Below are 25,167 nucleotides of genomic sequence, written 5' to 3' on the forward strand. Positions count from 1 at the left end.
GCAGTCCAACACTGATGAGATCATGTGGTCATTATCTCCTTGTGTCGCCACACGATGTGCACCTGAACGAAACAAACTTGCAAGGCTTGCAAATCAACATACAAAGCAGAGCTTTTCCAAACACGGGCCGGGTCGACCTGATACGCCTGTACAAACGCACAACACACGCAACTGATTTTCCACATCTCCCAGAGAATGTCAGCATATCTGGGGAGGCTGAAAATTACAATTCTGAAACTAAAAGTTTTTGCTACAATAAAATGTGACATACTTATTAACTTCAATTAAACTTATAGGTAAGAATGGAACGTTCAGTGAATTCTCGGTCTCTCACATAATAAAATGCATTAGAATTTTTTTAAAGGAAAAGTTCACCAAAAATTGTCCTTTTGACTTCACCATAGCAATTTTTATTGAAACTATAGAGAGTCAAATGGGGACCAGTTGTTGGCTAAATGATTCCTTTAAAACAAAAATGCTTTCAGTATAATGCTTAGGCTGCAAAGCCATAAAAAATAACATGTATGTAGAAAGTGAATACACTGAAATGGCACTATAGCCTACTCACTAGGAATGCCACAATACTCAATATAATATTGGGTTTGGTTCGACCTCCACGGTTCAATACGTGTAAGTGAATTGAGATTTTCCGGTTCGCGTAAAAAAAAAAATCTGCACTTAATTACACTGTGAACTGGCTCTATCCGTGTTTGTCATTATGCTGAGATGGATAAACGCATTCCAAATATCTAATAGCGAGTGGTGATCGGCCGGTGAAGCGAGACTTCAACACGAGGAGCAATATGCTGCTGTAGAGTATAATGCTGACAAACAGACGCGAGCTGGCTTTATGGTATTCCCGTTGTACTAAAGTGATATTGTCCAAATTCGGCACATTAAGAATGTATTTTAACACTACATACGAAAGCAGCACATTCGCGATACTCTCAGCACATGCAGAAAGAGCGTCTACAGCACCATGCCAAAGTCCGTTTAACGAAAATCATCATGCCACTTGGCGGCCTTTCGGGCAGCTATTTACGCCATAGCAAGAGCGCCTCCAAGCAGCTACTTAGCATTGCATTTCTTCCAGTTTATTGCAATGGCAGTGATGCACCTTGTTAATATATTATCTTTGGCTTTTCCCATTGAGCCACGTTTACTTCTATTATAGCAATCGCAAGTTTTGCATTCCGTCATTTTAATAACTCTGATGGGCAAAACCATTTGAAGTGGCTTATTTTACTGGCATGTTGATGAACAGTAAACCAAAAACTGCTGTGAGCTGCCAGTGAAAATCTTTACATTTATTAAATACACCAGGAATTTGTACATGTGGTTTTTTGCTTAAAGATAATACAACAAGTCAAGTAAAATAAAGAGAATTTCAGTAAAGTCCTCTTAAGTTTTTACTGTTCCTGTCACATAAGCATAAAACAATCACTTTAATGTTCCGAAGCCATCAGAACCGAACCTAACCGAAAACCGCGGGCCATAAACCGAGGTTTGTATTGAACCGTGGGTGAGCTGTATTGTTGCATCCCTACTACTCACTGCCATAAATCATTATTATTAGTGACCCTTTATGTTGGTCAATGGGTTTGACAAATATTTAACCAATAGAAAGTGCTTGCCAACTTTGACAACACAGTATTTAAAAAAGTACAGTGATTTTCCATTTCCCTGGACATCCGAGGTTTCGGAATGACATTGACTGAATGTAACAGGGGTTCATAGTCCATCTCTGTATGACCTGAAAAATGTTAAAGACCCTTGCTGTAGTCCCCAACGCCGATAGTTGAGCACGACAGCCTCACGAGTCTTGACAGCTTGAGACTTATGAAGTCAAGAGAGGCTTGGGAAATTAATCTGCCACTGAGTTCCAAATCTTATGAGCCAAAGACCATTTATTCAAGAACGCTGTTTATTCGAAGTAAGATGTCATAAAATCCTACCACAAAACAAACACCAGACTTAAAATCTCCCGTGCAAACGCTCGAAAACAGGCACATTCATGCGAAGCCTGGCTTATGATGAGACATGGCCTTTGACCCTCTCTCTCTCTCTTCAGAGTGGTGCACACGCACGTACCCAGACAGGGTTCACATCTTAAATTACCGCCTGGCCTTTTTCTTCTGCGCCTTGCCCTCCTCTCCTGACCCCTTCGCCTGCCTGACGGGGAACGGTTCATAATTAAATGTTAATCTAAAAAAACCTTTCCATCTCTTCCTATGTCTCTCGCTTTCTCTCCCCCACATTTTTAGGAGGAGATCTGGTTAGAGATTGCATTAGCATGAAAAAGCGGACTGGTAATTGTCTTCATCCAGCAGAGTGATCAGAGAAATCTAAGGATTAGTTAAAAAAAAGCGTGTTCTCTCACTTCTCTTTCGCTGTACTCTTGAGTGCAGATGCTGCCTACAGCCACACAGTCTCTGATTAAATTACATTGCAAAGAGGATGTGGCCATTGACTTAAAAAACAGATAAAACCGACCTGAAGACCGAAGCTCAGCCTCCGTTTTAACTGCTGAATGTATCCACAAACCCCCTCATCTCTCTAATCTATTAATATGTATTTCGGGAGAAAGTGAGAGAAGGTTTTGGGTCGGCGGTTAAACGTGGTTTCGAGATATGCGGGGCGTATTGAAGGGGTTAGATATCCTTAAATCATGCCTGCAGTCCTCTTTTAATCCTACGTATCACATTTGAGGTTGGAATTCACATTTGAAACGCACTCACACACACATCAGAGGAAAAATATTATAGCTCGGAGGTTGCTTTTTCACAGCTCATGAAGCTAAATGGAAGCTTCGGGTCAACAGTAAACAGCATTCGCATCCATTGTAAATTCTTGATGCACCGTATTTCTGTGCACATGGGTATTTACAAAGTAAATGGTCAATCGCTGGCTAATCTGGTTATATTTCTAGAGAAACAGAAACATGTTTACATGCAGTAACAATACAAAGCACTCCAAAGGAGTCAAATGTGAGATTACTGTGAGACTTAAGACTATGTTCTTCGTTTCATCTCATTGCCATCAAGGAGATACTGAAATTGGTGCACAGAACATCCTCTCTTCTCAACCACTCACCCAGAACCCTCAATTCAGTTAAGAAGAAAACCACATCCACCTCAAAGGCAAAACTTCAGCAGCCACATAATCTAATATTTCATAAATCCTTTATTTCTCTTCGCAGTCCTCCTCGAAACAAAGCGTTTACGCTGCGAGCAGCGCCGAGTGGAGTCTGTCTGTCGCTGTGGGATTAATGGCAGTGTGGAAGTTAAGGACCGCCGACTGACCTTCTCCGGGCAAAACTCAACACGCAATTAGCCTGCAACCATCGGACCGTGAAAACCCACTACAAAGCAGCTCAGTTTACAGTTTACATTGGAAATAACAGGGTGGAAAGATGGTTCACAGGTGTGGTACGGAAAAACATCGCTTGTGGAGGTCTTGATCAGCATTTTGCCTTGAATCATTCTTCAAATACCCCATAAATACATATTTACATTTACACACAAGGTGGACCTGAAAAAGGGATGTGTTTGTGTAGAAACCCCATGTGTGTCCTGCCGGTGAGGTAAGCGGAGCTGACGAGAGATTGACAGATTGAGTGTACAGGATACGGGTGAGGAGACTTTATGCGGGGATATACGACTCCCTCTCTGATCGGCAGTCCCTGACCTTCCGATGCACGCTCCTTAACTTCCTCATTAAGCTGTCACATGGCCTGCCAAAAACAAACCAGAGCCCAAAACACATCTCCCTTCCATTCAACCACACAACCTTCCTTCTAGAAAAAACGGAGACAATCGAACTAGGGGACAGCCGGATCAGCTTTCAGCCTCTCATCTTGCCAAGCCCTAGTAAATGTGCTCAATATTTGCTATGATTAAACCAGTCGTCTGGTCTGGTTATAGACAGTCTGCCTCTGTCCATGGCAATCATTCCCTATTTGAATAATGACAAGATATCCCATCTCCTTCTCTTTTCCTGTTTCCCCTCAGTACGCCCCCCTTCTGCACTCCACATCTTCCTCTGCCTTCATGGTCGGGCCTCTGATAGACATTAATTCCAGTTTCATCTATAAAGCCAAGCTCATGCATATTTAACAGAATCTATTACTTTAGGATTAAATTATAAAAGACTGTCCCTCTTAAATTTTTAATAGTTTGCATAATTGGTTACAGGCCCCGAACGGGACTTTAAAAAAATGCCTGGCTTATTAAAGAAATAAAACATAGCAGGGAACGCAAAAGCCACATGAGGAACTATAGCTGCCCCTATAAGTGCAAACACAGAGTATGTATTGTATGTGGACCGTAAATCCCATCGAGAAGTTAAATCAGTGCTGAAGGTCTGAAGGACACCAAATATAACTCATCTGACAAGAACAGATTTTTGGTTTATTGGTCCCCGAAATGGACAAAGCGGAGACTAGATTTCGGAAAATGTACACAAGTATGCACATTTAATATTTCAGAATGTCCGTAACAGCATAAATGGCTGTTTACACTGACAATGATTTGCAACGTCAAAGCAAAAAGTAAAGATGTCCCATTAACTCAGATGTTAAAGGTCCAATGTGTCATTTTTGAAAATGCAATATAATATACATAACTATCATGTATTCAGAGGTGTATGAAGACCTTACATAATGATGGGTTATGTTTTAATTATCTTAGAATGAGCTATTTACATACACCGTGGGTCCCCTCACATGGAATTCCCCATGTTGTTTCTACAGTATCCAAAATGGACAAACTGCTCTCCAGAGCGCATTCCGTAAATTGCATTATCTCCTTCGGCACAGAAGACATCTTAGTCCTGTGTAAGCTGCCATACAGCTAAGGGAGGGGGTAGGGGTGGAGTGAGCTGTTGGTTGCAGTTCGCAACCTCAACGCTAGATGTCGCTAGATTTCATACTCTGGACCTTCAAAGTATGGTGCCACCAACGGCAGTCATGGGTTTGATTTCTCAAGAACAAATACTTAAGTATTTAGTGATGGGAATTCACTCCAATATTGTTTGCGTATCTACATAAACGTAAATAAAAATAACATTATGTCAGCATAAACAGTGTGTCAGAGCTTGGCAGACTTCCACTATCTTGTGGAGCGTCTATGCTAAATAAGCCCTGGCAAAACTTTCGAAACGTACAGCTGACGTCTCAAACGCTATCCCTTTCCAAACGAAGAGGGGGAAAATTCTAAGAGAGAAACCTCTGCATGTCACAGTCCCCCAAATTAGCACTACCCTGACGTTCCCAGAGGTCGTCCCCGTCCTGCTGGCGGATCTGTTCAGGGGGGAAATATTTCAGAGTGTATAAATTATTAAGTGAACATGCGAGGCCGTTGTGCTAAGCAGCGCGCAGTCAGGCCAGTTATTCACAGCTCTGCCGGGATGGCGGCGTCGGAGGGCCCCGCGCGCTCCTATCAGATCGTTTGTCACCGACGATAGACAATTTACTACTCGAGCCTTATTCAATTTATTCATTGTGCTGTCACTGCAGTTTTCTCCCCCGCGCTGAAAGCCGTCGCTAGTCTCGACGAAGCCCATCCGACGGAGAAAGCCTTTCAGCCGTGTCTGTTCGGACACACAAAGACACACACACACCTGCTGATGTTTCCTCTTTAGTGTGGACTAAGACAAACACTGTCTGTTTAAATCTTCTTAATTGAGAGTAAAGGAGAAGATGGCAGAGAACCCAGGAGACACAAAAGGCAGATGTCCCTTTACACTCTCTCCCGCTCGCTCTCCCAACCAAACCTTGGCCGCTAAAACGCTGCGATAAAAGCATGTTAGGTGGGAAGAGCACATAGAGACAGCAAACACCAATCCTCCTCGTCTCAAATTAGCTCGGGGCTGGCTGGAGGAGATAGCCATTGAGTGCCTCCATTAAGAGCAAACCAACCCCTCCACTAAGGTTCGTTCTTTCTTTCCCAAACTCGCAGAGGCAAAATTAGACCCAGAGTTCCTTCCAGGAAAGCCAAGAGGAGCTGTGCAATGCTGGAATGTGCAGGCAAAGCACAACTGCTTTCGCCATCCCTTAAAACCAACGTTTTCTCCAGCTAAAGCCTTAGTGGGTATAGGATTGAAGATTATATTAGTTCTGAGGTTTTCTCCTCTTTAAAGGAGCATTAAAAGCATTTTTAATGAATGGACATTGTGGCCTGCTGGGAACCAGCCTCAGATGGTTTGCTGGTCTCCCAGCCCGTCAAGCTGGTAGTAAAATGGTTTTGAGCACTTCACAGCTAGTTGTCTGGGAGTCCAACAGGCCAGCAAGGTAAACCAAATAAAAAGCTGTAAGGACAAACTGGGAGATGGAGTTGTAAAATTACCATAGACTGGTTTAAGCGGCTAGAAAGATGTGCATTATGCAGTGCGCATTGAAGCTGAGGAAAAAAGCTTGCTTTCATAATCTTTCATCAAGATGTAATATCTTCCTCCACCTCTGAAATTACTTTTCTGCTGATGTAACACTGCGTGAGAAAGAAAAAAAACATTAACCAATAATATAATAGTCTGTTTTGAACAATCCAATCAAAACTTGATGCATACCCCCTCCCTATATTATTTGCCAATAAACAGTGTTTCATTTAGAAATACCACTGTAATGGATGGTTGTTGTCTTCAAACTGCCCTTGCTTAAGGAATGTGCTTAGTTTACCCAACAGCAAAAATCGTGTTGTCATCCGCATGCTGTTCCAAACCCAAAATACTTTATTTCTTCTGAAAAATGTAGCTTTCTGAAAAAACAGTGTTGACACTATAAATTCAATGTACGTGAATGGGGCGGAACTGAGGCAGTTGCTAACATCACTGTTAATGTCTCCCTGTGTTCAACAAAAGAACAGAAGTCATATGGGTTCAGAAGGACACAAAGGTGAATCAATTGACAATTTAAAATTGTATGTGAACTAACCTTCTCATTTCAAACTAAATTGAGCTAAATGATAAAAAAACTGTTTATAGATAATTTGTCCCAAAAAAAATCATGTTTAAAACTATATAAATAAGAGTATCTAGACAAAAAGAACAGGTTGCCATCGCGCTATTCTTGGAAACATTTCTGGCGTTCCTGAGTTTAGCGCCACGTAACCTTGCTGCTGGATACGAGTCTCTTTGATTAGTTGCTGTGATGAGCCACACAATTAGATATGAGGTAATAAAGGGCTCATTGAGGAGCAGTGTGGCCTCTGACGGCTGAACCGAAGTTAATGGAGATTTACATGACAGGATGGCGCAGCAGTAGCTAACAGCCACAGAGAATAGCCGAGCTGTTGGAGATCGAAAGAAATGAGCTAATAAGACAGCAAAAGATAACCCTGTTGACACGCTGTCCTTGCATTCATGTTGTTTTTCTGTCAACTTGATGCTAGGTTTGCGGGTCTTTTCATGTTGGTATTGAAAAATAGAAAAAATATACCAGCGGCCATGAGAGACGTAAAAAAGGTACAGTCTGACCTGAGAGTCCCTGAGCCAGAGAGGTTGGGGCCACTGTTTCCGTCCTTCATGTGAAGCCAATGCTCTAAAATATCAGTACAGAGCAGCCTCCCCAAGGATCACAATCCTCTTCATAGTGCACAGATCAAGGCAAAGCAGCTGTCACAACAGTCTACACACACATACACGCACACATAATACGCACTGTAGACGCTAACATTTACAGTGTGGAAAAACTTAAAGAGACCATGTCAAAATTATTTTCAGTTTTTCTGAATTTACCATTTATAGGTAAAATGATGGTTTTAGTTACATTCTGTGAACTACTAAAAATATTTCTCCCATATTTCAAATAAAAATATTGTTTCTATTTGCATTCCTTTCCAGAAAATGAAATCTGGAGAAACATTTTTAAACCCTCAATTACGTCAAAGAAAGGACATTCAGATCCACTATAAAGTAATACAACCAATATATTTATTCATGTTCGAAAATATTTTGTTATGTGATTAATTTTTTTTACTTCGATCACAGTCTTGTCAATCTTTCTGAAATTCAACAGATACTGGACTGGAATGGCCACACTACATCTAGAAATGCAGGCTTATTAAATCAAAATGTGGAATGGTCCCTTCATTTGGAATGGTCTCCTATGGTGTGCAATAGCAAAACAAATGAAAACGAAACATTAATAATTTATTTTATATGATTAATAATTATATTTATAATATAAAACAGCATAAGAGAGACTTTTCTTCATTGCTAGTTTTCTTTCTACATTTTTGCCGTCTCACCAACGGTGACACATTTACGGTTTTATTTGTCAACTACCCAAATACAGACTTCAGTATCCTTAAAGGAGATTTCAGCTGCCCGGTCCGATCTAGCGCTTCTCCAGTGTCTCACAAGAAGATTGATGTCAACTGTGCAACTATCTCAGATGTCTGCTTTGAAAGCCCAGTTCCAGACTTTCTCTCAATAGGGGCAATCTCAAAAGGGTGAGATGAGAGATAGATGTGCTCAGAGCCTGGGTGTCTGGACCTCATATAAGAGAGACGGTCAAAATACCCAGAGAGGACACCGTTTGTGCGGGGTACAAGGTGACCCTGTCTCCCGGGAGCCTGTGAAATGACACAATAGATGCCTCTCATCTCCACACACACATGCTAGCCAGCTAATCACTAGGCTGGGGAGGGAGGCGGCACAAAAGCAGAGGCTTGCGGGGACAAGCTGCCCCACCTCAGCCCCCCAGCCCTCGAGCCCCATTCAGGCAGAATCCGGCGACAAACCGCACAGACGGTGCTGAATTCCACCCTCAACTACAGGCCAGACAGATGGGGCGGCTATTGATCGGAAGGCTCGCGCCCTCCCCGCTCGCTGAATCCATCCCCTGAGGAAACAATGGGCTGGAGAAGTCAAGAGAGACACATGAATACAGGGAGGAGAACCAGGGCGGCCGCGAGGGCGGGCGAGGGGGGTGAAATGCTTGCACACAGCTGAGCTATGCAGCAAGTGTCTGGGGCTTGGGAGAGCGGAGGCATTTCAAAGCTTTGAATGCACTTTTATGATCCAGACATAGAGGAGACAGGTTGTGTGGAGAGCACACAAGATCAGCAGCGTCTGTGTTTGCTTGGACGTAATGGACAGTAAACATTGCCGGCGAGATGATACGGTTACTGACAGGCAGAGAATCATCAAAACAAACAGTTCCTTTTATCACCAAGCTGGGAAACTTCACAAATATTTAGATAAATAAATTGTTTGGTTAGAAAACGGGAAGGAGATTAGATCATGATTAAATGTAAACCGGTAACCTAAAGGAAGGTTCGCATCTTGACCAATGAATTTTCACCACTCTTCCATGACTTGTCCAGTCGGCCGGGTTTATGGACGTGTTTAAAAAATGTTTTGCAAGAAATTGCTTTCTAGCTTACTTTTAAATTTATGTAAAAGTATATTAACTATAAAAATATATAGGCATAAATTATAGGGCCTGAAAAAAATATTTTTATTTTTAATTACCCAATATAATAACAGCGTTTTACAACCCAATTTAATCCCAATAAATAAAATCGAGTCCCACCCAGCTATAACTTACACCCAATATTCTTTTTCACTACAAAATACATCACATTATGGAAGCTAAATGAGTTTTGCTACACTGCCTCATGTTGTCTTTGACTAAATTTCAAAGCTCATGTCTTCTCAGCGGTAGATGTTCAAGAAAGTGTAACTGATAGACTGTCTCGCTGTGCTCATTTAAGTTCCTCTACTACTTTTTGTTGCTGCCTTTAAAAGAAACCAGTGAAAAATTCATATAACGAATCTCTGGTAACCAATGGAGACACCGCAGGAGAAATTTCCCGCTGGAGAAAGTCAATAGAGCTTCATCCCTGAGCAGTCCGTGGGAGAAACCCCTATCGAGTAGCATCACGTCATCTCACTCTACCCAGCAGACCCTATCTGGACCTCTCTGCCCGCTGATCGAATTTCCTCAGGTGGAGATCCGACCACCTCATCCTAATTTGGAGAAGGGGGCCGGGGGAGGCGAGAACATTGGGAATAAACAAAGCGATTCAAGGTAGAACTGTGACCGGAAAGTTACTTAGAAGTGATTAGCATTTTGCCATACGATGAGACGCTTGACCTAGCGTCGCTGTGGGGGGACAGCTCCTGCAATTACTGTACCGTAAGCCGCTCTCAATAAAAATGGTCAGCTAAATGCCAAATGACCAATTAAAAGAAGCACGTTTGAACTAATATTATTAAGCCTGCTACACAAATAAAAAAACAGTAAAATCTTGTTTATCAGACGCAGCGCTATTTTTCCTCAAATCACTAGTTTTACACTTTTTAAGCCTCCTAAAAGGCGACACTTCATTAAACGGAGAGAGTTGCTAAAGCTGAAGTGCACTAAAATGAATCTGTGACCTTGCTCTAGAAACTTACATGAAAGGTTTGATTTCTTAATTGTCCGTAAAAGTAACGTTAAAAGATCATTTCCTTCACATAATTAAAGCCAATCAGGCAAGCATCACTACTGCCGGTACAATTGATCCTATATGACACAAATGTTAAATTCTGTTTCATAAAACATCAAAATATCCAGCTTATCGAGTGATCTGACATTTTTTAATCAACATTCAATTCGATCTTGAAAAGCAGGAGAGCCAGAAAGATCAAAAGTCCTTCAAAACTAGAGGAAATGATGTAAATTCATGCGTTTATTGTTTAATATGAAATGGATGTGAGGCTGGAGGCAAGAAAAAAGAGAAAGCGATATCTGACTTTAAATATTGGACATTTCCTTGGTGGGCTTTTGACTTGGGAGATAAAAACAACTGAGCAACCAATCAGAAACTCTACCATGCACCTATCAATTATTCAATACACCCTAGCAACCACCAACAAAAAATTTGGTTTGACAATATATATATGTAACATGTATAAATGTAGTTGTAACAGCTCAGTTAGTGAAAGGTTATTAGTTCACATTCCTCACAGGACAGATGAGATGTTTTTGCCTCTAAGCTATGTGTTGATTTTAATGTGCCTGTTTTTCCACTGCTGTTTCACCCTCGAGCGAGACCAACGAACCCGCATGATTCGCTCCAGGGGTGCCTCAACATGCCGGTCCCATATCTCCTGGCCTAAAGCTGTGACCCCTGCATGATGACCTTTCGAAAAGAGCAGAGGCACCCTCATGACCTGCCACTAATAAAAATAGAGGTTAAAAAGAGAATTTCCTTACAAGAAAAATTTTACCTGCCGACACCAAACAGAACTGACAAACCAGAAGAGATGAGAGCGAGGAAACAGAGGGATATCGGGTTAAAGTGGACTGCCCGATTTGACAATCAGCTCGCCATCTGCATGTCGCCCTCTCCGATAGATTAGATTTCTAATATTGTGTTTGTTCAGAAAGCTTCGGTTTCGCCGTTTACAAAGAGACCGAGCCCGTTTCAGAGTGGTCTCTGCAGAGCGGTCTCGGATTCCTGAACACAATGCTGCTCAGGTCTGGCTCGGATTTAAAAGATCAATAGCCCTCTGTCGTGACAGAAATGCAATCGTCTGAGTTTTCTGTGACAGGAGGGAGGGGGGCTCGGGAGAAAAAAACAAGTGTGAAAACGGAAAGAGAAAAAAACTATTGTCCACGGTCACAAACGCAGCTGATGAGGACTGATTGCTATCGCTACTCTCTCAAGTTAGCCTGTCAATCAAAGCCGGTGACATCAATGGGGCGAATTTAAATGATAAAATGAAAAGTCACCAGCGGCAGCGTTTTGCTTGTCACCGGGGTTAGCGAACGCATCGCCGTGAAGAGCATGGGAGGGGACGCGTTTTCACAGAATTCAAGTTTTGCAGAGAAGGCTGAATCTCTGTCCTTCAATCACTACACAAAGCGTTACCACCGAACGTCTGCTTAACAATTCCCGTTTCAATACGCGGCGCGAGTCTGTCACTCGCACGCGAGAGAGAGAGAACAGAATGGGCCCGGCGTTGCGAGGCTCAATGGAAAAGTTTTGCGGCTTGTCTGCTCCATCAGTGTGGATCAATCAACCGCTCTCCAATAACCAGCAGCTGTCATCGCGCAGGAAGCGTCCATCAAACGTCATTCATAAATAAAGATGATAATTACACCATTAAAAACCAATGCGTTAAAGTTTGATCAATTCAAGTGGGACCAATCAAAGAATACTTTGAGCATGCGATCCCACATTTCGCCCAGTCAATCTTTAAAAACATTTTAAGAGGGTTGCAAAGATCAAATGTCCTTCAAAACAAAATCACAGGTCGAACATCTATATGTAAAAGCCTATCTTTACTGTTTCATGCGCAATGAATTTGGGGCCAAAAGCTTAAAAGCAAAAGACAGAGAAAGCGAGACATATGAAGAGAAAGAGAGTGAAAACATTTCGAACAGCTGTTCTCGCTGCACAGTTGCTTCCCAGGAGAAATTTCCCTACGGTCTCTCAGATTCTGGTCTCTCTTTCTCTCGCTCTTTTACAGACCTGAAAGCTTTTCTACTCGTATCAGAAAAATGACGGCTTCAACATTGGTCCTTTCAGCCCGATTCTTCATCTACTACACCACCACGAATACAGGGAGTGGAGAAAAGAGGGTGACGGGAAGAGCGGGAGAGAGTGGGGGGGGGGGGGAGACTGAGATATCCCTGCAGGCTCTCGTCAGTTCCAGGCCATTAGTTCTCCCTCACTGTGACTTTGTTTACAGGCAGACATAAATAGAATTCTCCTCCTTTATCTGAAGCTTCATCCTGTCCACTGATGAAGGATGGACTCTCTTATAAAAGCAGTCGAGAATTAGGGTTATGATCTAACAGCCAAGAGTACACGTTGAGGAGAGGTCGCATCATGAGGGGAAAGAGGTTAAAAACAACAAAGAGACACACTAATAAACTCAAGAGAACGTGTTACAGTCATGGACTGATGAAGAAAAAAAAATGAAAGGAAAAAGTTCCTTTTGGAGGATATAGGGTCCAATGAGAAAAGAACAAAACAGATTTTATCTAATACACTTATGACACTTTTATCTAACAATTTTTATCTACAACTATTAGACAACTTCTTTATCTAATTCAACTTACAAACAACATTTTGTTTAAACTACATTACTGCATAACTGCATATTTTGGGTGACTAAAACATAATAATGTTAATCCGAACGTTCAATTTGTTAGCATCGCATTAGCATTGATTCAATGAAGAGGTTCAAAATCAGATTTACTCACACGTACATTTTGATTAAATTGCTTATCATTATTATATCACAAAGTATTTTTAGTTAAATACAAAAGAAACTTGAAAGTAACACAAAAAAGTCAGATACAAATGTAACATACAGCATGTACCGAATTCTTTGTTTCAAATGTACAAAAGCCTTTTCATTTGCATTCACTCTCCATTTTACATGTGCAGTTTGGTATATATAGTATAGTTCAATGATGCAGTTTGTAACTATGCGTCCAAAAACGCATTATAGATTGAGTCAAATTTACATTATTTATGTCGTAAAAATGTTACCTCAGTTACACGTTATCACTCATTAGGAATCATTAATATATAGATACCAGTTTATTCGCCAGTCAGACAAAATGTCATTGCCTCATTGTTTCTCTGCGACATACAATTCCTAACACACCCCTCTTTTCTTTGCTATGAAAACCATGTGAATTGACAGGATTATTTAAAAAATGGAATTAAACATGAAACATAGGAGAGAAAAATGAGGTGCCATCTGCTCTTCACATCTCTGCACATTAATGGTAAACAGGCACTGAGGGAGTGTGTGCATGCATGTTTGGTGTAAAAGCACAGAGCAATGCTCCAACACACTCTCATATTCCTCAGAGAGAGAGACACAAACACACACACACACACACACACACACACACACACACACACACACACACACACACACACACACACACTGACTACACTTCCACAGCTACTGCCCAAAGCACAATCTGATTGGCTGAGACAGGCTGACAGCTGGACAGATGTTCCAGAGGAGGCACACATGGGAGGTTAGAACGTGCGTGTTGTCTTTTCAGCATGTCTGAATTCTAACTCCATGAACAGGAGAGCTGTCACAGCCGTTCTCGCAGACGGATCCCACGGAATCAACGCCGAGTCGCTTAAGCGAGGGACAGGATGAGGAGAACTCGCACACATCCCAGCCATCCAAAAATCACATCCGTCGCCTGCAGGTTTCCAAAAAAGTCCTGCTGCTTTGATGCGACACTGCTTTTTTTTTAAAAACACGTATCAAAAAAGATGATGGCTTACTTTCAAACCAGCCCTGCCTCCATGTTTCCCTAATGTTTCTCAATGGAACGGAAATATTGTTTGCCGATAAAAAACATTGAACCATCAAGAGTCAAAGAGTTAATACTTCTATTTATCAATAATTAAACCATATTCTTGAACCCGTCAATATAACAAATAACTCGCGCATGCAACCCTGTGTAAACACCAGACAGACGGAAACCATTACCATAACTAGACTGCTATCTAAACTTGAAATAGGTCCACACAAACAACATAGTACCCTCAGAATTGTTGCGTTTTAAAGGCAAATTTTTTTATTTCAAGCATAAAACAAAAGAGGAATTTAATTTCAGCATCACTGAAGTGCTTCAAACTCCAATTAAGGCGTTAAGCCCAGAAAAAATATCAAAACTGAAATGTCAAATTAAAAGCAAGGCATCCTTGATTTTAAATCAGAATCTAATTTGGGCTTTGAGGCTCTGGGGAAGCTCAAAATTAATTTTTCATCCCAACCTGCAGAAGCGAGAGGAAAGTCTTCAAAGCCTGAGAGATAATTGGCCGCACACAAATTACGCTTGAAACTTGACGTGGGATAAAAGAACATCAATGACTTTCGCCGGGAAAAGCTAACGTGTAAATTGGGGTCGGACGCAGATGGTAACATAAGAAAAACACACATGCACGTGCAGTCGTGCACACAAGAGGATGCGGGTAGCAAACATGGGATTTTACAAACAATAAAGGCTCGTTTGAAAGGCTGGGTTAGACTACGTTCTCAGCAAGGGACGTCTACAGATAAAACACTCGGCTTCGGGCCAAACATATCTGCCAAAGCTTTCATTTCCCTTAAGCAGTGCAGGCAATTCATTAGTCTGTGGAGGGTCAGCAATTCCACCACCTCAATCAAAATGCTAATAAAAGTAAGAGAGCACAAAAAAACACAACAAGTAAGCCAATGAGCAAAGAGCATGCATATCACATGTCCTCATCACTGCTGGGTTGTTGGTATATTAAGGGCCAAAGGTCCATGGGAGGAAGTTCATTCAGGGTTTTAAGTAAATGCATGCCATAAATGATCAACATTAAAAAGCAAATAAGGCACAGGAAAAGCTTTACAGCTCTACATGGGTAGTTTCAAATAAATGTTAAATGTGTCCTATGAAAGCAAAAAAATATAGATAACAGATAAATCTTTATTATGCTATTTTATTTTATTTTATAAACATTAATATTAATATATAAAATAATTATATATATAACAGTATAGTATAGTATAGTAAACAGTGTTCAAAAATTGTCACCATATAAACTCAAAAACACATTTTCCTCTAAGTTATGATAGAAAAGAGAGGGGCATATCAGAAAGCAAACAGACATGATATAAGTTCTCTATAAATCAGCTCTGACAAACTGAAGGAGCTAAAAAAACATTTTGATTAACAAACAGGGCGGTCTTTAGACGCTCGGCTTCTCACTCGCCCAATGAAACAAACGATTAGGCAGGTTTCATAGCATGAGACTGGACTTATAAATATACATGACATCTCTGAGAGATAAAAGTGATTACTATGGATGAAGGGTTGGGGGTGGCTAAAAATTGCTTGGCAACTAGTCATTATCCCCCAGAGGAGTGCGAGGTGACCGACCGTCCGTCCTACTCTACCTCCCCCACCCCTCCGTATACAAACAGTGATAAAGACTGGCGCAATCGCTCTTGACACACAAATAGGTTAACACAATAAAGCCGCCTATGCCCGGCTCACTCGAGGGAGGAAAGTAATTCCAACAGCAGGCAGGAGGTAATAAAGCGGGAAGGTTGGGTGGAAAAGTGTGTGTGTCCGGCTTTCGTCCTGTGCTCCAGTGGAGGAAGGCATGCAGAAAAGTAGACGCCCGAGGGCCTAATATCACTGTTGGTTTAGAACCGTTGGACAAGAGCAATAACACTGGCCGAAGATGGAAGAAACTTCAGCATACAGTGTGCTGAACAGGAAAAAATGGAGTTACATTATAGGTGTGCATGCTTGGCTGTTCCCTACTGTTTCTTAACGATAATAAAAAAGACCAATGAGCCTTTTTCCTATCCAAAACCTACAGAAAGGGTGTCTGGGTGTGAAACATTGCATTCTGACCCATGAACGACGTTGGCGCCCTCACGTCCGTGCCTGGCAAAACGTGATAGAAATCTCCAGAGTTTATTAATCTCCGTTGCATTCCCAGGACGCAGCGTGAAGTTGCCAGCCAAGATGTGGGATTGCTAATCGCACGTGGGCAAGGCGGGAGGCATTGTTTCCTGCAGTCGCTGGAAATTTCATTACCTTTCAGCAACACTACAAGAGTTGACTAACAGCTTCAACGGAAACACAGCCTGCACTAACACATTTAGAGCTGTGTGTGTGTGAGGGCTATTCAAGTCGCAAGCGACGACACTGTTCTTTGTCACCATCTTGATTTACGCAACCCACTTTGTCGCCTTTGAATGCGAAAAGAGGAAAATAAACTGCTGCTTTTAACTTTATTTTCAGCTGTGGTTAAAAGCGCAATTAAACGTGTTAAACTTTGAACCGCGCTGCATGACAAAACCCATTTTCCCTGGCAGTAAACTAAACGGGATCTGTAAACAGGTCACAGTCTACGGCTCCCACTATGTTTTAATAGCCTTAATACGCAGGAACAGAAATGCGAGCACGCAATTTCAACCCCCACTTTAAAGGCTGCCCACTACAACGTTAATAAATAAGGCCCAGGAGCGCTGTGGGAGAACAATATTAGTCACTCCCTCTGCCAGCCAATATCGCTAGTAAATAGAGTTGAAAATACGTCTATTCAAGGATGTTTATACACAGCAGCAATCAGATCAGTTTCAGTTTTCACAGAACTTTGGCTATGCATCCATCTCCCTTTCAATAGCACTACATAGGGAGAATAAACTGATGACCAACTGCCAGTGGGATAATTGAGATTTGACTTCCAGACTGTTTTATCCTCCGGGGGATTAGGAGAACTTTCCACTCAGTGAGAACATCAGGCCCACTGTAAACCCATATCTTCTGCATGTGTCACAACCTATCAGTGGCCATATGCTCATGCAACACTGTTCTTTATCATGACATGGTTGATATAGTTTAGCGGGCGTCAGGAACGTATCCTGCTGATCCAGGATAAAGTAAGGGTCTGGAGCCATGAGAGATACATCGCTTGTGTGAACAAAATGATGCAAATGTTAAAGTCTACATTGGAAACATAAACAAGCAGTATATCCACAATATAGCCAAAAATGATAAAAAGTGCTGTGTAAATAATGAAATCACACAGTTACCTCAAAACCAAAAGTTAAAGAGGTTTGGTCTGGTAGGGTAATAACCAAAAATGTTAATTTTAAGCTATCCCTTAAAGCGCTGATCAGAAATGTTGTCTAAACGCCTTGGTTTGCAACAGCGGTTTCATTACAGGGCGACACAATGATGAAATGAAGCACGGGAGGGTATGCGAGTGAGGATATTGTCCACATTTGTTGCGAAAATGGGTGAAAGAACTAAGATATCTGCAAGAGCACATAACTGAGGCGCCCTGAAAGCATTTCGTTGAATTATGCTGGCAGAGAAACAACAGTGAAGCGAGTGCTACCTCAGTAACTGAAAACAAGAAGCAGTATAACTCATTGAAATTGAACTGTTCCTTTTACAAGAAAAAACAGGACCCCCTATGAGTTCCACAGAAAAAGTTATTTTAAACACACTCACCATAACTCGCAATGATTGATGCTCTGGTCAACTTTTTAGTCCTTCAGGAGAAATGTGCGGGACCTCTTCCCAGCATCCCCCACTGTCACCAGCAGGAAATCAATCTGCCCAGGAGGCCGATTACACAGGCGTTTGTTTTTTAAGGAAGAACAATTTGCCCTTCAAAGGAGCTCTATGAGCTCGCGGTCTGCGCAGAGACAGCGACATTGATAAGATTCCTGTTCGCTAGCACGATTAGCTATGAGGCAGAGCGGACGTCTTATTGAAGGCTCAGAAGCGTTGAGCTGAATTCAAACACCATTTAATCTCTCGTTCTTCTGTTCTCAGAACCATAAAATGACAAACATGTCCACAGGTATCTTTTTCACTCTAAATAGATGATAAAACAGCTCCCTCAGATGCTCAAAGAGAGTTTGACGGGACTTTGAACTGTTTGAGGCTAAACCTCAAAAGAGACAACTTGGGTTGAACTGTCCTCACTCTGCCTCACTTTTATTGTAACATGGAAGGTCAAACGAACAAGACGAACAGCTCACATTTTAGCAGCTAAGAAAGCACAGACGTCTAATACGTTGAGTAATCATAGTCTCCTTTAATCTGCCAAGGTGTCAGAGATGGGACGGCTAAATCATCATCAAACGACTTGCGGTCTCATCTGGATAAGGGTAAAGCTGGCGAAATTGAAACCACAGCGAAGCAAAGGTCAAGTAAACAACAACAAGATGCGTTAGCCTAAAATTCCATTTAGACCAGGAAAATCACCCGTTCCATGATCGGATTTTCATCCTGACACTTTTAATCAATATCACCTACGAAAGCGATTCAGGCTAAGCCTTTCATGTAGCAACAGTGGAGAAAGGAATGCCATAAAGAAGAAAATCAAACAGTCTCCACCGCAGGTGTTGCACGTTAACAGATGTTGGGAACATTAGCATTGTACAAACGGCTCGGGGAACGAAGTGGGGGAGAGAGGATTGGAATTGCGGATTACCAGGGGCACAGATATAATAGATCTTCCGGAACAATGGCACCTCCTTAGCGCTCAATACTCGCAGAAGGAGCTCTGTAGGAGAGCAAAGACACGAGAGCATTCACACTCCATTCACCGCACTTTCAAAACCAACAAAGACATTTTCTTTTGACACGCTTTTTTATTCTATATTTCGCAGCAGCTGCAGTAAATTGGTCTATTCATTTTTCAAAGTACCAGTGATTTCAAAAATGCACAAAATGAAGGAGAACAATTCTGGTGGTGAAGGCAAAATGAACAAGCAAGTTTAGACACTTTTTTCACGCTGGCGTGCGGACATCAGAGCTGCCATTTTGAACAATACTATGGGCGACAGCTGAATCTGGGACAAGGTCGGCATCAGGTCTTGCCTCACCCCCCTTTAACCTGTTAAAATTCAACTGAACCTCAAGATCAGACAAACACAGAGTGACCAAGCATTTGTGTGGCAATGACCTCTATGCATTAACAAAACAAAATGCTGAGAAACAAAAATGTATACATTTTATACATGTACTATACAACAAACAAACAAACAAACCCATTACACTTCAATCAAGCAGTCATATGAGAAAACTAGAATGAGAAAGAGACTTTGCCCTGAGCTATGGAAGAGAGGGAGAGAGAGAGAGAGAGAGAGAGAGAGAGGTTGATTCCTAATGACCCACTGTTTGGACACTCCAGAGAGATAAGTTCAAGCACCATGTCCCACCCCATCCATCCAACTAATCCTGCCACACGCCCCTCGGGAAAAGAAAAGGGGTGAAATGCAAGAATGCTTGTTTTAGGCCATGTGTCAACTGCCGCTTTAAAAGCTGTGTTACTGTAAAAGCTTATTTACACTTGAAGAATAGAAAAAAAGCATTTGTGTGTCAGCTGGTGGTTTTTCCCCTCACTTTTATTGATTTCCACAGAGAAATATCCTGCTGTTTTTCAGTTACGCTTCAGGTTTAACTACATAACCAAAAATCTTTACTGGGACAATACTGGTTAGGATATTATAGGAAAACGTAGATTAATATAAAAAGCAGGAAATTAAAGTTTTACCAATATAACAATATTCATAAAAGAAGTCCTCGCTCTCTCTCCTGGCTCTCGTTTTAATAAGAAAACGGTTGAGTGATTTCACCCCATGGCCATCAATCAATCAATCTGCACATTTATCTCTATATTCAAATGAACAGTGCGTGCTTCTTTAATAATATCCTTCCAAAATTAAACTATCCATCAACATCTGCAGGGAGGGCAGAAACGGTAAAACGGGTGCGAGCTTAACTTCAGAAATTCACTCCTGATTTAATCACACTAAGATCTTTCTCATTCAATACAGTCGGTGGAGGTTGAACTGCAACCAAATTGCGTTTCCCCGTACAGAGAAAGCTTTCTGCTGACGGTGATAAAATAAATTACGTTTTTGGGTGGCTTTCAGTACCCAATTCTTCCAAAACATCTTGACATCAGTTGCAAAGCCGTTCATAATTACCTCTGTTAAGCTTACTATACTGCACCGCTCAACGCAAACCCAAAACCAATGATTCTCCAAATGTGACTAAGATAAATGTGAAAAAAGTAAACCAAAACAAGAAACTGACAACTAGAAAAATTTAATAAGCTAAGAAAAATGAGAATCGACTTTAACGCCATTCAGTGACCTAAATATTAGACCATACCATCTCCACAACAGCTATCTCTCCGTCTCCCCCCCACATGCTCGGCTCAGCCGAGATTAGCATTATGCTGGAAGCTCTATTTGTTTAGGTGAGATCGAGCCACAGAGCTAATACCGGGCCAATTTGCTCAGCGGGTCACGGATGTGCAGCACGAGTAGGAAATGAGGCAACTCTGGCCCCCGGAGGTGAACCTTTCCACTCGTACATCACCGAATGTTTTATTCAATAGAGTGGTGAGCATACTCCTTGACAGGTGCCGTCTCCACGGGTGGAGGGAGTCGCAGCCCTCAGAGTGAGGGACTCTGCTGGGGTAATGAGGCTGCCAGGCCCTGAGGAAGGCCACATGCTGGATCCAAGCTAAGAGCCAGAGCACTAAGCCTCCAGAGTGATGACTTGCAGAGTGGAACGTCCACCGTGGAGCAGGGGGCAATCGCATTAGTCAGAAGAGTGGAGAAATGACAAGGGGGGGCCGCGAGACTTACATTGTGATGTATAGGAAGAAATTTAAACTAAGGTCTAACCTGACGATCGATATGCACATTTACAGTAGGTTTCGTCCAAACGGCTGCTTATCCTGCAATGGGAAACTACTCGCATTTGTTTAAAAAGTATGTAACAACCCACATCTAAACACTTCAATTCTTCCAAAGCTGTTGTGACATTGATTCTTGGGAACACAGCAACATCTCAAAAACGAGCACTTTTTCTGACTATCCTTTTAATCTCAGAAACTCTGCCATTTGATGGGTTAAAGTCTCTGGGAAGGACAATTTGTTTAGACCAACTGACCTGTGTTCACAAACAAATAAAACCTGGGCTGTACTTTAGCCAGCGTCCCTGAAAGAGTACTGATTAGATTTCAAAGAGACGGGATAAGCAAAGCGGCAGTTCTTGGAAAATGCTTGCTACTGCAAACAATTCATGGCGAAAGCCCACGTTTGAGTGTGAGGATAATAGTGCCACGTGAGAAGCCTGTTGTGACGACTAACCGCACATCCATTTAACCAAATAACCTTTTTTCCATTTGCTTGCTATAATCCACCCTTTACACAGGGACAGTCCCCTTAAGCAACCTCAGGTTAAGCGTCTTGCCTCAGGCCAGGGACACAAACACAGTCATTGGATTACCCCTGTTGGGGTTCGAATCTACAGCCCATTCTTTACCTACCAGACCAGATCAACCACTAAGCTCCTGCACCAGCATTTCCATTTCTTGACCAAAAGCAAATCGTTGCATACACTCGGCGGCGAAACTAAAACGAGAGGGTGCTTGCAAAGACTTTCACACCTTTTATACAGATTCTCCTGCCTGCCATCATGCCGTAACCAGATTTTATGCTTTCAGAGCATTCATCCTGTCGCACTCTTTAAAACACCCATAGCGCACATCAAAGCCTGTCCTGGGGCCATTTAGTGCCCGACACCTCCATTTTTACGGCACTTCCTTTATTTATTGCAGGTAAAACCTTGAAACAAAGGTGTATGTTCTACTATAAACCCACCCGGTGTCACTTCACAAGATTATATGGCCACAGAAGGAGAGCGTTATTCAAATGAAGCTAATCTAAAACTCCAGTCAAAGGCGAGCCTGTTACGTTACCTTCTGGTTGCTGTCACAGGTTCTGCGTAGTTGAAACTTTTTAATTTAAAAATGCTTAAAACACGTTTAATCTTTGTATTTTATACTTATTACAAATATGGACCTTGGTAACCATATTGCTCCTAAGCAGATACTCTTAAACTCAGGTATTTGCAATAAACTGGCATAAATATTGACAGAAAACTCCGTATATAGATAACAGAATAATGCATAACCGACAAAACTACGCTATTTGCGCAGAAACTGTAGTTGTTGCGCTATATTTCAATAACGACGGTAATCAACTACGTACACACTACTGATATAAAGACTATTTAATTATGAGAGCTGGACACTAAAAGCCAGCAATGTCGTTATTAGGAAAAAGAACATTAAATGGTTAAGTATAAGATAAATAAGGAGGGTTTTTTTTACCATAAATCGCTCTGGGGTGCTGACTAGATGTCCATGCAGGTTTGTGCCGACGAGTCTGTGGGAACGACGTAGCGATGGAAAAAGCAGAATGAGGTTAAAAATTAAATAAAATCAGCAAACTCTCATTCTGTCCTCAGGTGAAGCAAAGATGTGTAATCCCTGGTAGATTTTGTCGATTTGTTATAAAGTTTATTTCCTTTTTATCTGTGTTTTAAATGCGCGTAAAAAGTCAGCCAAAAAGAGCCTCTTTTGCTGGACCGCTGGGAAATTTTCATTTGCTGTAAAATAACTTGTAAAAAATCGTGTTTTTAATGAATCCGATCTGTCTTCTTGTTAAAGACGTTAGCGGACCAAAGTGAGGAAATGTTCCCAACAAAAAAAAAACCGCCGTGTCAACTGCGCTCCGTTAACTGCGTTTTGAACAACCGTAAATGATTCAATCGTTCAGGATGTTTTACCCGTGTGCTTACTGGATTAATCTCCGAGTAAGGCTAAATAGGAAATTGCAAACTCCAGTAAAAACGACAGTTTATTCTGATGACACGCATTCGATAAATAAATAAGTGCTTCGCCAATTAAATAAACTGCGATTCGCGAATGTCCTTAAATCCAAACAGCGAACGGACTTTGGCGTCTACAATCAATTATAATATTTCATCACGGAACATACTGTAAAGCCCCTGTTATGTTTAAGGCGATATTCCTTCAATTGTAGAGCAGGTGCGGGTATTGGATGTACGCCGTTTAATCCAGGAGAAGAGAAATCACCGTTCACTTCCAGCGGCTCTCTTCATCCCCTGACTCGGAAAGCTTCAGTCGCGATTTCAACTCCGATGTCCGTTTAATTAATCCTCTGAAGCATTCCGATGCCTGCGGTTGTTGTTCACAATGACGTCAGGAAAGAATTAACGAGCATACGTTAATAAATTGTCTATATTCCGCGGCTCTGTTAAACGATCACAGGCACTGCGCCTCTCCCCTGCGCCGGGCTGCCGAGACTGACAATAACCCGGAACGGTGCAGGCTCTCACAGCTCCACAGACCGCCCACCAGCCAATCAGCGCACAGGGGAATTTAAATATTCCCACGGGTCGGCCAATCATGGGTAATTGAGGGTTGTTACCACGGGGACGCTGTCAGCGTCCAGACGTCATATTAGAAAGCACGTTTGTTATTTGCAAGATTATAAATACTAAGGGACAGAACGTTGATCTTGTGAGACTGGAAATAGCATTACCACAGGTCATCTTATATTCGCCTTTAGCAACAAATAATGGTGGAACTCTTTATTTGCATAAATAATACTCTTGTAAAATGTACAACTCATTAAATTCTACAATTAGTGTCATGATAAAATCACAAAATAATAATAGCAACAATGTGCAAATATATAGCATTTCCTGAGAACTACGATCATTTTAAATGCCATTTTTTAGCCAGTGGGAAATTATCCAGTATGATATGACATTTGACACATTTGTTTTGTCTGGAGCATAAATAATTCATTAGTTTTATGCGCCCTCATGCATCCAGACTGCTCGCATTCAATCTTTGTTGCAAATTGCGTCCACTTTAATCAAACTTGAGCAAACCCGAACAGAATGTTAGTCGAGTCATCTGCTTATGGAATCAACAGATAAGATGTTCTCCCACATGCATGTCAAAGCTGGAGCTCAATTGATTACCAGTGAATTGTTCTCAATGAGATGAGATTGCATAGTTACCAGCAAGTGCAAATGAAAGAAACACAAAACACAGACCGGTTTAGGATTAATAATGCAGACTCAGGGCAATTCATGAAAGCTATTCTATTCTATTCTATTCTATTCTAAAACTACCATCCATCTCAAATCACCTTAAGCTTCAGTGAGTTTGACATTGACAAGATCAGAATTATATAGAAGGCTTGATACTATAGAATGACCCGAGGAAAGATTCTGACAGAAGACTGCAGCTCTGACTAATGCATTTCTATGCCTTTCACATCTGAAATCAACCAAGCATAAACACACACTGTCTTGAGCACAATATGAAGACCTTTTCAGTTTTTAATCAAATCATTTTATAATTGATATGAGGTAGATTAGAACCGAAAGAAAAAGAGGAACAGCTCATGTAAACTGTACATTTGCCTTCACACCTCATTATTTGCAGATTATTTTGCATTATTTCGCAAATATTTGCAGATTTGCAGTTGTTTGTTTTGTTCGTTCAAAACCATGTAAAACTGTATTAATACATATTGTGAATTCCATGTTTCACGCTTAAATAACAATGATGGGTCTATGTCATTAAAACACAGTGGCTTTGGTCTACATTTAGACTAAGGTCAACTATGATGCTATTTGTCATAAAAATACATTACATTATACATTACAACTATTAATATTTTATCGTTTGCCAAAAACGTATAATAGACAGTTAAATAGAATATACAGTACTAGTATGACAACCTGCCTCTTGGGGCAAAACACCATGGGACAAGTTGTCACAAAAG

General features: G+C 41.4%; 1 protein-coding gene across 3 annotated transcripts in view; it reads right to left on the bottom strand.

Annotated features, from left to right (window-relative positions):
- fam222aa (family with sequence similarity 222 member Aa) overlaps nt 1–23,676 on the bottom strand; it is a 51,190-nt gene extending 27,514 nt beyond the window's left edge. Inside the window, exons 1-2 of one of the 3 annotated variants that reach the window (XM_056745871.1) lie at nt 23,439–23,676; nt 22,671–22,725 (exon numbers count right to left, since the gene is read on the bottom strand). The gene's annotated coding sequence lies outside the window, so the exon portion shown is untranslated. Of the gene's footprint in view, nt 1–17,977; nt 17,998–22,670 lie in introns of those variants that run through there. The other 2 variants (XM_056745870.1, XM_056745872.1) reach the window with 2 other exon arrangements.
- Between the last annotated feature and the right edge of the window lie 1,491 nt (nt 23,677–25,167).

The sequence above is a fragment of the Triplophysa dalaica genome, chromosome 4, assembly GCF_015846415.1.
Source record: "Triplophysa dalaica isolate WHDGS20190420 chromosome 4, ASM1584641v1, whole genome shotgun sequence".
Taxonomy (NCBI): Eukaryota; Metazoa; Chordata; class Actinopteri; order Cypriniformes; family Nemacheilidae; genus Triplophysa; species Triplophysa dalaica.